We start from the raw sequence: 12,506 nt of genomic DNA on the forward strand, positions 1-12,506 counted from the left end.
TTCAAAGTAGTAAAAATTTGAAAATGTATGAATACTATGATAATTGAAATTCTATAATGTTTGAAAGTTTCCTTTATGAATCATAATTTTCTGTTATATCCTAAAGGGTAAACAATAACATATTTGCATTAAAACAAAATAATGTTTTGTAGTAAGGAAAAAATTTTAAGCTATCTATACTGACTATACATTAAAGAGCAGAATAATTATTTTTGGTATATATTCCAATGCTTTAATCAGTTTCTTAGCCAGTATCACCGTATTTTTAAGGACATTTTTTCAATGCAGTCTATTATTTTTAAACTTTGATAAAATTGTATGCACTCTTCAATGTTGGACTTTATGGTTAATAAACTTGAAATTATAACTACCTTCAAAAGGCACTTCTCTGAACACCATATCTTTTAAATTGAGATATATACTCTGCATATACTAAGGTAATCAGAAGTCTTAGAATATATCCAATGAAATGGAAGATATCCTCATGAGTATTGTGAATATGGAATACTAGATTGCAAATATTTTAGCAGTTGTTGTTATTTTGCCTTCACAGTACATCTCTATTTTTTTTTTTTTTTTGCCACTTAGTCTAGGAAGGGTACATTTATTTAAAAATTATTCCTAAAGCCAAACAAATTGGCTCAATTTATGATACCTTTGAATGTTAAGCCAAATTTAGGTGTTACAGAAATATAAACCTTCTCAATAGAATTCCATTCTAGCACAAATTGTAAATGTATCCAGTTAAAAATGGGAGCACCATCAAAAGACTACTGCCATAGCTGAAGAAATTCCTATGCAAAATTGAAGAATTTCAAAATTAAATCCTGTATATAATATGTTATTTCATTACTTCATTCAGCTTCTTCCTTAATTTGTAGAACTAAATCCCATTGTCTTCATGTTGGCAAGTTCTGACAACTGAAACTCTGTTGAATTTCTATACTGAATAGTAATGAGGATAGATGATATCACTGTTTTGTGCCAAATCACCAGAATCTTAAACAACCAAAAGGTCAAATAACAAATAAAAAGAGAATTTAGAAAACATTTTAGATAAATACAAATAAAAACACATGTTACTAAAGTTTATGAGATGCTTACTACTCAGGGAAAAATTTATAGCTCTACATGCCTATATAAAAGAGGAAAGATGTCAAATCAATGACCTAACTCTATACATTTAGGAATTAGAATATGAAAAATAGAAAAAAAAAAACCAAAGTCAGGAGACGAAAGGAAATAATAAAGATAACAGGGGGGTTAGATTAAATATAATAGAAAAATAATAGAGAAAATTTACTAAATTAAAAGTTGGTTCTTTGAAAAGATCAAAAAAGTGGCAAAACTATAGCAGGACGGCACAAGAAAAAAGAGAAAACACCAAAATTACTAAAGTCAGAGCTGAAAGTGGAGACATTACTAACCTTACAAAAATGAAAATGATCATAGAAAAAAATGATAAACAATTGTATGTCAACAAAATAACCTAAATGGAAAGGAAAAATTCCTAGAAACACACAAACTATCACTGACTCAAGAAAAAATAGAAAGTCTTAACAGGGAGTGATGTCAGCAAGATAGCAGAATGGAACTTTCCAGCACTTAGCTCTCACAGAAACATCAATTTAAGCATCTATCTATGCATGAACAAACTTTCACAGGAGCTAAAGAATCCAAGTTGCTCACTCAGAGGGGATGGGAATGAAGCAGCTAGTAGACAACTGTCTCTGAGATAGCACAAATATTGGATTTAGCAAATATCTGAAAGCAACTATTTTAATTATGTTCAAAGAACTAAAACAAGCCATATGTAAAGAATTTAAAGAAGAGTATGGCCGGGCGCGGTGGCTCAAGCCTGTAATCCCAGCACTTTGGGAGGCCGAGGCGGGTGGATCACGAGGTCAGGAGATCGAGACTATCCTGGCTAACATGGTGAAACCCCGTCTCTACTAAAAATACAAAAAACTAGCCGGGCGTGGTGGCGGGCGCCTGTAGTCTCAGCTACTTGGGAGGCTGAGGCGGGAGAATGGCGTGAACCCGGGAGGCGGAGCTTGCAGTGAGCCGAGATCACGCCACTGCACTCCAGCCTGGGAGACACAGCGAGACTCCGTCTCAAAAAAAAAAAAAAAAAAGAAGAGTATGACAATAATGTCCTGCCAATCAGAGACTATCAATAGAGAGATGGAAATTATTACTGCAATGAAAGCACTAAGTAGAAATTCTAGAGTTGAAAAGTACAATAACTAAAATAAAAAATTCACTAGAACTCAATAGCAGATTTAGCCCGAAAAAAGAATTCATAAACTTGAAAATAGGCCAATAAAATTATGCAGTCTGAAGAACAGAAAGAAAAAAAGAAGAAATAAAAATGAAGAAAGCCAGGCATGGTGGCTCACACCTGTAATCCCAGCACTTTGGGAGGCAGAGGCGGGCAGATTACTAAGTCAGGAGTTCGAGACCAGCCTGGCCAATATGGTGAAACTCTGTCTCTACTAAAAATACAAAAATTAGCTGGGTGTGGTGGTGGGTACCTGTAGTCCCAGCTACTCAGGAGGCTGAGGCAGGAGAATTGCTTGAACCTGGGAGGCGGAGGTTGCAATGAGCTGAGATTCCACCACTGTACTCCAGCCTGGGTGACAGAGAAAGACTCCGTCTCACAAAAAAAAAAAAAAAAAAAAAAAAGAAGAATGCCTCGGAGATATGTAGTATACCAAGAAAAACACCATCATACATATGGCAGGAGGGACAGAAGGAAAGAAAAAGGAATAATGCTTGAAAAATAATGACCAAACTCTTTGCAAAGTTGATCACTCACACACACACACCCTCATATACTTAGAATACAAAATGTGAACACACTCCAAGAGAATTGCAGATAAAAACTTAAAAACTATTTGTTGCCAGTAGACAGTAGACTTTCATAATAAGAAATATTAAAGTTCTTTGGGATGAAAGGTGACACCAGATGGTAACTTGAATCCACACAAAGAAATAATGAGCAGTGATTAAAGTCATTACATAGGTAAATAAAAGATAATATACACTTTTACCCTTTTACTTTAACTGATTAAAGGTAACTGCATAAAACCATAATTTTACAATTGTTTTGTTCATAATGTATAAAGTTGTCATTAGTGTCACATTTGTATTACTATAATAGCACAAAGGAAGGGGAGGAAGGGATCTATATTGCAGCAAACTTTCTATATACTATTAGTATTATTTAATCTATTTTGATTAAAATTTTATTTCTAATTTTTTGTGGAGACAGGGCCTCACTATATTGCCCAGGCTGGTCTTGAACTCCTAGCCTCAGGCAATCCTCCCACCTCGGCCTCCCAGAGTGCTGGGATTACAAGTGTGAGCCACCATGCCTGGCCACTGTTAATACTATATTAGTAACAATATCAATTAGATTTTTTAAAGCTAAGATGTATATTAGGTTTTTTTTTTTAAGCTGAAAACAAACAGATGGAAAACAAAAGGATGGAAAAAGATACAAATAGATACCATACCAATGGTGATCAGAAGAGAACAGGAATGGTTAATACCACCATCAGACAAAATAGACTTTTAAAATGTTACTAGGGAAAGAGAGAGACATTTATTTAATGTTAAAAGAGTGAGTTAGGCCAGATGCTCTGACTCACACCTGTAATCCTAGCACTTTGGGAGGCCAAGGTGGGCGGATCACCTGAGATCGGGAGTTTGAGACCAGCCTGATCAACATGGAGAAATCTTATCTCTACTAAAAATACAAAATTAGCCAGGCGTGGTGGCGCATGCCTGTAATCCCAGCTACTTGGGAGGCTGAGGTAGGAGAATCACTTGAACCTGGAAGGTGGAGGTTGCAGTTAGCCGAGATTGCACCATGGCGTTCCAGCTGGGCAAAAGAGCGAAACTCTGTCTCAAAAAAAAAAAGGGTGAGTTAATCAGAAAAATATAACTACAATGAACATATATGCTCCTAAAAACAGGAGACTGCATACATGAAACAAAAACTGACAGTACTGAAGGGAGAAAATGACATTTCAACAATACAAGTTGGATATTTCAACATTCCATTCTCAATAAATATAACAACTAGACAGAAAATCTGCAAGGACGTAGAGGGCTTAAACAACACTACCAACTAGTTTGACTTAACTGATATTTATTGAACCCTCAACTGATAATAAAATACATACTCAACATGCAACATTTTCTAAACTAAATAATATACTAGACCATATGGCAAATCATAATAGTTTTAAAAAGTCATACTAAGTGTATCCTCTGACCACAATGAAATTAAGTTAGAAATAAAAAATTGAGGAAATTTGGAAAATTCAAAAATATTTTAAAATTATTCAACACATTGCTAAATATCCCATGGATCAAAGAAAAAATTATAAGAGAAATTAGAATTTTTTTATTTTACTTCTTAAAAATAGATATGGAATCTCGCTTTGTTGACCAGGCTGGTCTCAAACTTCTGGCCTCAAGCAATCCTATCTCAGCCTCCCAAAATGCTGGGAATACAGGCACAAGCCACCGCACCTGGCCTAGAATGTATTTTTAATAAAAACAAAAACAACCAAAATTTTTGGAGCAGCTAAACATGTTTTTAGTGAGAAATTTCTAGCTTTACATGCCTATACTGCTAGAAAAGAATAAAGATCTAAAATCATTTGGTAGACTTCACCAGTGAAGCCATCTAGTCCTTGGCTTTTCTTCGTTAGGAGGTATTGAATTACTATTCAGTCTCCTTACTGGCCATAGGTATATTCAGATTTCCTGTTTCTTCATGATTGTCCTAGTCACGTGTGTGTTTCTAGAAATTTTTCCATTTTTGTCTAGGTTATCCAATTTATTGGCATACAATTGTTAAAAGTACTCTTGCATAATGCTTTTTATTACTATATAATTGGTAACAATGTTCTTTGTTTTATTCCTGATCCTAGTTATTTCGGTCTTTCTTAATCAATCTAGCTAATGGTTTGACAATTTTGTTGAGCTTTTCAAAGAATCAACCCTTAGTTTTACTAATTTTCTTTATTATTTTTATTATCTAATATGTTATTCTTTAATTTTTTTTTTTTTTTTTTTTTTTTTTTTTTGAGACGGAGTCTCGCTCTGTCGCCCAGCCTGGAGTGCAGTGGCCGGATCTCGGCTCACTGCAAGCTCCGCCTCCCAGGTTTACGCCATTCTCCTGCCTCAGCCTCCCGAGTAGCTGGGACTACAGACGCTCGCCACCTCGCCCGGCTATTTTTTTGTATTTTTTTACTAGAGACGGGGTTTCACCGGGTTAGCCAGGATGGTCTCGATCTCCTGACCTCATGATCCGCCCGTCTCGGCCTCCCAAAGTGCTGGGATTACAGGCTTGAGCCACCGCGCCCGGCCATTCTTTAATCTTTTTATTTCCTTCTACTAGCTTCAGATTTAGTTTCTTCTTCTTTTCTAGTTTCTAAGGGCATAGTTAGGTTGTTGACTTGAAATCTTCTTTTTTAATGTAAACACCAATATCTACAAAATTATCTTAACACTGCTTTTGCTGCATTCCATAAAATTGGTATGTTGTATTTTCATTTACTTCATTTTCATTTCTTCTTTGATCCACTAGTTAAGAGTATGTTTAATTTTCACATACTTGTGGATTTTACAGTTTTGTTTATGCTATTGAATTCTAGTTTCAATCTTTTAAAATTACAACTTCTTCTGCAGCCTAAGACGTAGTTTATCCTGGATAATAATACACATGTACTTGAGGAAAATGTGTATTCTGCTATTGTTGGGAGGAAATGTTATATATATACATATGTGTGTGTGTTAGGTCCAATTGGTTCAAGTCCCCTATCTCCTTATTGAACTTCTGTCCTATTATTCTATACATTATTAAAAGCAGTGTATTGAAGTCTCCTACTATTATTATATAGATGACTATTTCTTACTTTAATTCTGTCAATGTTTGCTTCATATATTTTGGAGCTCAGATGTTTAGTGTATATTGATATATCTTCTTGGTAAGTTGACCCTTTTGTTGCATATTATTTGTCTCTTCTAACACTTTTTAACTTACAGTCTATTTTGTCTGATGTTAATATAGCCATGCCCATCTTTTTAATTGCTATTTGCATGAAATATCTTTTTTCATCTTTTCACTTTCAAACTATGTGTGTCCTTAGATCTAAAGTGAATTTCTTATAGATAGCATTTAGTTGGATCTCATTCTCTTATCCAGTCTGCCAATCTATGTCTTTCGATTGCCAACTTTGATCCATTTACATTTAAAGTAACTATTAATAAGGAATGACTTACATTTGCCATGTTGTATTGTATTATAGTTCTCTGTATTATAGTTCACCCACTCCCACATTTCCTCCCTTACTGCCTTCCTCTGTGTTAATTTTATGTAATAACACATTTTAATTTCTTTTTTATTCATGGTATTTTTGTTAGTTTTTAATGGCTGCTATAAGATTTACCATATATATATCTTGGAGTCAGCTTCAGAGCTATACTAACTTGATCCCAGTGAGATATATAAATGTTACTCCTATATAGCTCTAATCTATTGTACTTTAATTCTATTATTGTTCTACATTATTACATCTATATATGCTACAAACTCAATAATACATTGTTACACTTATATAGGTTTATGTCTATTAAGGAAACTGAATAGAGTATATATATATATTTATATAGGTTTTTTAATATGTAGGTTTTTATTGACTATTTTTCTACTTCTGTTTATTTGTTCCTGTGAATTCTAGTTACTATCATGTATCACTTCTTTACTCCAATACAACTTTGCTGTCATTTACTTCCGTTATGCTGCTATTGTCAAAAATATTATATTTCCATGTTATATGGCCAACAACACAATATGTACATATTGTATTATACAATTGCTTTTTAAATCTATTAAGAAAGTAAAAGAAATGTACATTTATGCTGCCTTTTATAATTACCTTTTGTTTGTTTGTTTGTTTTTGGGATGGAGTCTCACTTTATCACCCTGGCTAGAGTGAAGTGGCACAATCTCAGCTAACTGTAACCTTTGCCTCCCAGATTCAAGTGATTCTCCTGCCTCAGCCTGCGGAGTGTGGGGAAAAGAAAGAAAGATTAGACTGTTACTGTGTCTATATAGAAAGAAGTAGACATAAGAGACTCCATTTGTTCTGTATTTGAGATGCTGTTAATCTGTAACCCTACCCCCAACCTTGTCCTTGCAAGAGACATGTGCTATGGTGACTCAAGGTTTAAAGGATTTTGGGCTGTGCAGGGTGTGCTTTGTTAAACAAGTGCCTGAAGGCAGCTTGCTGGTTAAAATTCATCACCATTCTCTTAATCTCAAGTACCCAGGGACACGCACACTGCCAAAGGTCGCAGGGACCTCTGCCTAGGAAAGCTAGGTATTGTCCAAGGTTTCTCCCCATGTGATAGTCTGAAATATGGCCTCGTGGGAAGGGAAAGACCTGATCGTCCCTGAGCCTGACACCTGTGAAGGGTCTGTGCTGAGGAGGACTAGTACAAGAGGAAAGAAGGCCTCTTGGCAGTTGTTGGCAGTTGAGATAGAGAAAAGCATCTGTCTCCTGCCAGTCCCTGGGCAATGGAACATCTCGGTATAAAACCCGATTGTATGTTCTGTTTACTGAGAAAGGAGAAAACCGCCTTAGGGCAAAAGGCAGGACTTGCTAGCGCAATGCTGCTCTTTATGCACTAAAAAGGTTTGTGGAGATGTTTACATATGCATATCGAGGCACAGCACTTTTCCTTAAACTTATTCATGTCACAGAGAACTTTATTCATATGTCTTACTGCTGACTTTCTCCCTATAATGATCCTATTATCCTGCCACTTCTTTTTGTTTAAGATGGTAAAGATAATTATCAATAAATACTAAGGGAACTCAGAGACCGGTGCCTGCGTGGGTCCTCTATATACTGAGCACCGGTCCCCTGGGCCCACTTTTTCTTTCTCTATACTTTGTCTCTGTGTCTCATTTCTTTTCTCAAGTCTCTCGTTCCACCTAACGAGAAACACCTACAGGTGTGGAGGGGTAGGCCACCCCTTCACCGAGTAGCTGGGACTACAGGTGCACACCACGATGCCCCGCTAATTTTTGTATTTTTAGTAGAGACGGGGTTTCACTATGTTGGTCAGACTGGTCTCGAACTCCTGACCTCATGATTGTTTGGGTGAGGGAGAAAGGACAAGATGGAGGAAGGTGAACAAGAAGGCACAGTCCATGTTGCTTCCGGATTCTTCCTCACCAACCTTCCCGTGCGTGGGAAAATGCAGCCCGCACCTGGGAAGATGCAGATCAACCGAGCATGCGCCAGGTGACGTCAATCCAAAGAGATCGAAACTTACCCGGCCACGCCTATGGAGACGCCCCTATCATGCCCTTATCCCGCCCACTGCCCTCCCCCTTCCAGTACCAATGCATAAAAGTCAGCTGCCAGCAGGAGCCCACGTGACTTCTTCAGCCCCCGCATTCGTGGACCGGGGAACCTCACCCAGAGCACCGGCGTGACTTTCCTGGCCCCCCACACCTGAGGACCAGAGAACCTCGCCCGAGAGTGTGTGTATATTTGCAATAAAAGACTACCACTTTCTTATGTACTTTGGCCTCATGTTTAATTATTTAGCTCTCCTAAATTAAATTAAACAAAACAGTGATCTGCCTGCCTGGGCTTCCCAAAGTGCTGGGGTTACAGGCGTGAGCCACCGTGCCCAGCTGTGTATAATGTTTATTCAACAAATTGTGGATGTTTTTAGCCATTATTTCTTTGAATATTATTATGCTTCTTTCTCTCTCTCCTCACCTTCTGGTATTCTCATTACATGTATGTTGGTGCACTTAAAGGTGTCCTAAATTTCTCTGAGGCTCTCTTCAGTTTTGTTCTATTTTCTCATTCTATTTCTTCATTTTATTTTCTTATTCTATATTCTAGTGGGAAGATGGAATTGTGGTTGCATAGTTTATATTGATCTATTTGAAAGTTTTCTCATTCTTCTGCCAGCTCAAACTTATTTAGCCCTTCTAATGATTTTTTATTTTGGTTATTGTATTCTTCAACTCCAGAATTTACATTTGGTTCCTTTTATGATTTTCTTTATTGGTATTCTTTATTTGATGAGACATTATATTTTCCTTTACTACTGTGAACATATATGTATATATAATGGCTACCTTGAAGTTTTTCTCTTTTAAATCTGATATTTGTTCCCTGTCAAAGGCCATTTCTGTTGCCTGTTTTTTCCTGTTTATAGGTCCAACTTTCCAGTTTCTTTGCATGTCTTATTTCTTGTTGATAAGTGGACATGTTAGGTAATACACCATACTATAGCAATTCTGGATACTGATTCCCTATTCTCTTTTTCAGAGCTTGTTTTTTGTGGTTGTTTGCTTGGTTATTTGTTTTGTGGGGTTTTGTTTTGTTTTGTTTTTGTTTTGAGACGGAGTCTCACTCTGGCACCCAGGCTGGAGTGCAGTGGCACAATCTTGGCTTACTGCAACCTCCACCTCCTGGCTTCAAGCAATTCTCCTGTCTTAGCCTCTCAAGTAGCTGAAACTACAGGAGCACACAAACACACCCAGCTAATTTTTGCATTTTTAATAGAGACCGGGTTTCACTATATTGGTCAGGCTAGTCTTGAACTCCTGAACTCCAGTGATACACCCACCTCGGCCTCCCAAAATGTTGGGATTACAGGTGTGAGCCACCGTGCCTGGCTGTGGTTATTTGTTTTTTGTTTTGACTAAGCTATTTTAGTGAAATAGCTTGCAGTGGGAAGCTTTTTGTTGTTTCTCAGAGGATGCGGCCTTGTACATATGCACAGTTACCCTGGTATGACAATGGTTTTAAACAGGAGACTCTTTGACTATCTTTCCCTGATGTCTCTGTTAAGAAGTCTGCCTCCTTTGGTATTATTTCTAGCCTAGTAGGCTCCACTAGCTTCTGTATGATCACTTGACTGTTCTCAACAAGTCCTTGGAGCATTAATTATTAAGCAGTCTGATATGATTTAAGTTAGGCAGCACTAGATTTTGAGGCCAGACTTTGAGGTTTCTTTTGACCTTAGGAGGACTCCTTAGCTGTCCTTCCCATGGAATTATCTGATTAATTAGCTGGTGTATTTGTTTTTAACTAAGGGGAGATATTTGTTGGACACAGTTTCAAATAAATTTCATTTCTTTGGAGACAGCTTCAGAGCTCTATTCTTATGGGCTGTCTCTCCCTCTGGACAAAATCTCTGAACCACTATTCTGGGCAATGGGCTGGGTGGTAGCCATTTTGTTTTTCTTGTTGTGAAACCTCTGCCTTACAAGCAAGTTGAGGCAAGGGCAATCAGGACACAAATCGGAGTTCACTGAGCCTGGGTAAAGCTTTCAACCTATGGGTGGGACTGGGGGAAGCAAAAGAGCCCCAAACTACTTAGTTGCATTCACTAGGAATTTAGCCTCTCCAACTGAGAGTTGGTAGGGTTGAGAAACCCTGGAAGCCTGCCTTTCCTGCTGGTATATGATAAACCTTGATCAAGAGCTGGAGCAGCAGCACCCTGGCAGCATCCACTCAGTGTGAAGCTTCTATCAAACAGAGCTGTGAAGATAAGAAGAGAGTGGGCTGTGTCTTAAATACCACAAATTCTCACTGCTCTTACCAAGTTTTAGTAGACTTTGTTGTTAGGTATGTCATTTGCTGTATACTCTTTGCACTTTTTCAGACCTCAAATAGTAATGTGTTTTAAATGCTTTTTTTCTTTTTTCTTTTTTTTTTTTTTTTTTTTTGCTGCTTTTATTTGTCTTGCTGGTAAATGAGTCTGCAGAGTCTCCCTATCCTATCATCCAGAAGTGGAACTTCATACAGTCATCTATCTTTTAGCATTTTCTGTCATCTCATTTTGGAGAATCACAGATGTGGCAGAGATACATATTCTTTAAAGAAAAAAAAAAGTGTCCATTGCAGGTACTGTGGTTTTAATAGGGTGTGGGATAAGTACATGACAACGTGCATGGGATACTCTGCTCTCTGCAGATCTGTGTTTTTGAGCTACAGAACATAGAAGAATACATTGACTGTTCTTAGTCTTAATATATGACAATCTAGGTATATCATTTAAGATTTAATTTGGTGGTAAATAGTAAAACTGCCCCAAATTAAAGCAGATAAAACAAGATAAGGTTAATTTCTCTGTCATATAATATGGATGTAAGCCTGATATTGTGGCTTTGCTCCAAACTGATCATCAATTTTTCCAGTGCTGGCATCAGAATAGTATGAACTCTCAGACTTACACACGACTGGGAAAAATCATAAAGAATTTCTGGATATCCTTCACCCAGATTTCTCAAATATTAATATATTAAGCCAGCTGTGTTTTAAGAGAGGTTTCCAGAACTGCCAAAATATTCACTTACATCCTACTTGCCATAAGTTATGTCACATGAAACACCTTGGAAAAATAAATGCAGTCCTTATTCTAAATAGTCATAGCCAACTGTTAATAAAAATTACTGGTTCTATAATCCTGGACTCTAATCTATAACAACAGACTCTGACCCACTGGGGAATCCATGGGGAAAGTTTCACTTTCAACAATTACAAATAACCACATTGAAACCCTACAGACCACACTTGTGCAGAAGACTCATAGAAATGGAATAGTATCCTAGAAATTATAACACACAGGTCTCTCATCACCCATACTGCAAACTGGATTATCATAATACCCTGTAAAAAGATGACAGAAATCTGTCCAGTTTTTTTTTTCTGGGGATTCTACAAACATCCAAAATATTATCTGTTGTCAGCTGGGCAAGGTGGCTCACACCTGTAATCCCAGCACTTTGGGGGCTGAGGGGGGCAGATCACCTGAGGTTAGGACTTCGTGACCTGCCTGGTCAACATGGTGAAAGCCATCTCTACTAAAAATACAAAAATTAGCTGGGCGTGGTGACAAGCACCTGTAATCCCAGCTACTTGGGAGGCAAAGGCAGGAGAATCACTTGAACCCGCGAGGCAGAGGTTGCAGTGAGCCACGACCATACCATTGCACTCCAGCCTGGGCAGGAAGAGTGAAACTCCATCTCAAATATAAATCTATCTATCTATCTATCTATCTATCTATCTATCTATCTATCTATCAATCAATCAATCATCCATTGTTGAATGTTCTTCATAACACTGCTCAGAAACACCATGACAAATTTGAATCAAACCAATATCTCTAAAAATGGGCAAGCATTTCAGACAGGCCCTAGCAGGAGATAAACTTCTCAGCTATCACCATACATAAAACCTTATAATTCAATAAAATACCAAATGCAAACAAGAGCAGATCATAGAAATGTAAGCTGAGAAAAATCAGAGTGAAGTTCTGAACTTATGATGACATTTTCTACTCTGAAATCATTATAAGAATTCTAACGAAAGCAACATCTTTTTTCCATACCTGTAACTGCCATGTGCACCCACAACAGCCAGATTGTTTGGTCTCTAAGGCTCTTTTCC

The sequence above is a fragment of the Macaca thibetana genome, chromosome 19 (genome assembly GCF_024542745.1).
Source record: "Macaca thibetana thibetana isolate TM-01 chromosome 19, ASM2454274v1, whole genome shotgun sequence".
Lineage (NCBI taxonomy): Eukaryota > Metazoa > Chordata > Mammalia > Primates > Cercopithecidae > Macaca > Macaca thibetana.